Source organism: Brassica napus, unplaced genomic scaffold (assembly GCF_020379485.1).
Source record: "Brassica napus cultivar Da-Ae unplaced genomic scaffold, Da-Ae ScsIHWf_2144;HRSCAF=2796, whole genome shotgun sequence".
NCBI classification, from domain to species: Eukaryota; Viridiplantae; Streptophyta; class Magnoliopsida; order Brassicales; family Brassicaceae; genus Brassica; species Brassica napus.
Genome location: NW_026015552.1, coordinates 1 through 2,500, shown reverse-complemented (window position 1 = coordinate 2,500; position 2,500 = coordinate 1). Strand labels below are relative to the sequence as shown.

Below are 2,500 nucleotides of genomic sequence, written 5' to 3'. Positions count from 1 at the left end.
AAATAGTTTTTTATTGGATCAGGAATCTCATTATGTATTCGGTGTGGATAAAAGATCTTCCTATGTTATACTATTAAATTGACGATGAATCGATTTTATAGCTCCGATATTGTTATTCATGATATTTTCTCATTCGATATCATCGAAATCTAATTCATCTGAGTGAGTTTACAAGCGAAAGATTTCTCATCTCTATGGGATTAAATCCCGAGATATTCCAAGAAAAAAAAATAAATAATAAACGATTTAATTATGGAAGTCAATATTCTTGCATTTATTGCTACTGCACTCTTCATTCTCGTTCCTACTGCTTTTTGCTTATAATTTACGTAAAAACGGTTAGTCAAAATAATTATTTGAATACATTTGACTATCAATGACAAAAAAGGATGTCAATTTCTCGTCTCTAAATGAAAGGAATGCATTAGATTCAGTAGTATCCTAAGGGGCCCGCTAGTATGGTAGAAAGAGATCTCTTTCTACCATACTAGCCATTATGGTTATTGTAATGTATAAAGATACAAGTGAAATATCTTAATATAAAGGAATCCACCCATATCTCTCTTTTTCTTTATAAATGTAAATATAAATTAATATAGAATATGAAATCTATGTACATACTTTCTCAATTTCATTTGTTTGTTTGATCCATTAATACGATAATCCGAATTCGATGGAAACCTCTTGAGATTTCGAAAGGGGGTTATCCCATGAATGGTTAACGGTATAAACTCTGATATCAAAAAATAAAATGAGTCAATAAAACAAAACATAAATCCAATTTCTAAAAAAAGATCTTAAAAAAAATTGCCGGCCGGTCTAGAAAACTAAAACAATTGATACAGGTTGATAGAGTTTGATTATTATCGCAATTAGGAGTACTTCTAGAGTCCACTTCTTCCCCACACTACGAGAGAGAGGGAAAATGTAAAAACTACCATTAAACCAGCCCATGCGAGACTTACTATATCCATGTGAATTCTGTCCCCTATGAATATGAAGAAACTTTTCCATTATTGTTCACTAATAATAGTGAAATCACTGGTGCAGAGTCAAAAAAAGGGAGAGATATTTGGTCACCATTGATGAACTACTCCAAAAAATCCACTTATCTTATACTGAGTTATTCTTAATTATAGAATTTCTAGTAGAATCGACAAGATGTAAAACAAGTAAACAGATACTTTTCGAAGTATCCAAAAAATCTGACTCATATGTAGAAAGAATAATCTTTTTTCTTTCTTTTATCGTTTTTTATTTATTTGAAGTAAAACGAAAGGCAATTCTTCATCTAATCTAATATTGATTGAATGTCTGAGCATTCCGACACTTTCATGAGTCTATATCCAAAGTATCTTATCCTTTCCAAAACTATTAATTTAATTCCCTCTCTGCCTATCCAATCTAATGGATTTCCCTCCACTCGTTTTAGTTTTCCTCTAATCTGATAGGTAAAACTTTAGGTTAGAGAATAGAACCTCGAGAGCCAGGGGCTTAGAATCACGAAAAGAAAGTATCAAGAGTCTCTTTCCTACGTTTGTTATAGTTTTATAACAGGAGATTTCAAGTCTCCTGTTGAGGCGGCACCCGGATTTGAACGGGGAAAAGGATTTGCAGTCCCCGCCTTACCACTCGGCCATGCCGCCAAAATGATTTGTACTAGATTCAAATTTTCTCTTGTTTTTTTTTCAACTCCGAAAAAAATATAGATTTTCAGTCACAAAATAGAATCTAGTACAAATCAGAACCATTAACTATTGACTGTAAATTCATGACCTTTTTGAATTCAAATTTACATTTTTATTTCTAATAATATAAGATAAGAAAATCATTAGAAATAGATTTATAACTAATCTATTTTGAGTTTTTTCAATTAAAAAGAAATCTTCTTCCATTTGAATTATAACACTAATAATGAGTATATGTAAACCCCAGAATCAGAACATACGTTACCTTGTATAGCTCTATAATGGGGTGTATTTATTCTCTAGGGATGCTTTTGAGGAGTAATTCTCAATAAATTTTTGTATTGAAATTTTCATTGAATACATTGAAAAAAATTTTTAATTTTGGTAGAGCACAGCATGTGCTGTTCCAAATAGAACTGTACCACAATAAAAGAAGAAAAAGAGACATATATATATACCTGTGCATTCTTTTTATTTTAATAATAATTAAAATTAATAAATAAAAAAAACATACGTTTTCTTACCTACTTCAATTCAATGATATTCTAAATATTCTATTCAAAATAGGTAAAAAATCCATCTTTCCTTCTGCAATATTTTTTGAACAATGAAATACAACACATGAAAAAGTAAAGTGTTAAAAAAAAGTTTCTATTCTTATTGTTTATCTGCTCGAACAGACTCCACCCCTATCAGGGAATACCGTTTTTATGGTTATGCGATCGAAGGAATAAGTGAATCGATCATAGGGAAAATGAAATTACTTTTTTGTCTAGTCGTACAAAAAAGCCATAACCGTTCCAGCGGTATTC

At 30.6% G+C, this 2,500-nt stretch overlaps 1 protein-coding gene across 1 annotated transcript in view; it reads right to left on the bottom strand.

The window, feature by feature from the left end:
• The window catches only part of LOC125600169 (photosystem II D2 protein), a 6,963-nt gene extending 6,500 nt beyond the window's left edge, over positions 1-463 (bottom strand). Inside the window, exon 1 of the mRNA XM_048773055.1 lies at positions 1-463. This exon is cut by the window's left edge and continues 6,500 nt beyond it. The gene's annotated coding sequence lies outside the window, so the exon portion shown is untranslated.
• Between the last annotated feature and the right edge of the window lie 2,037 nt (positions 464-2,500).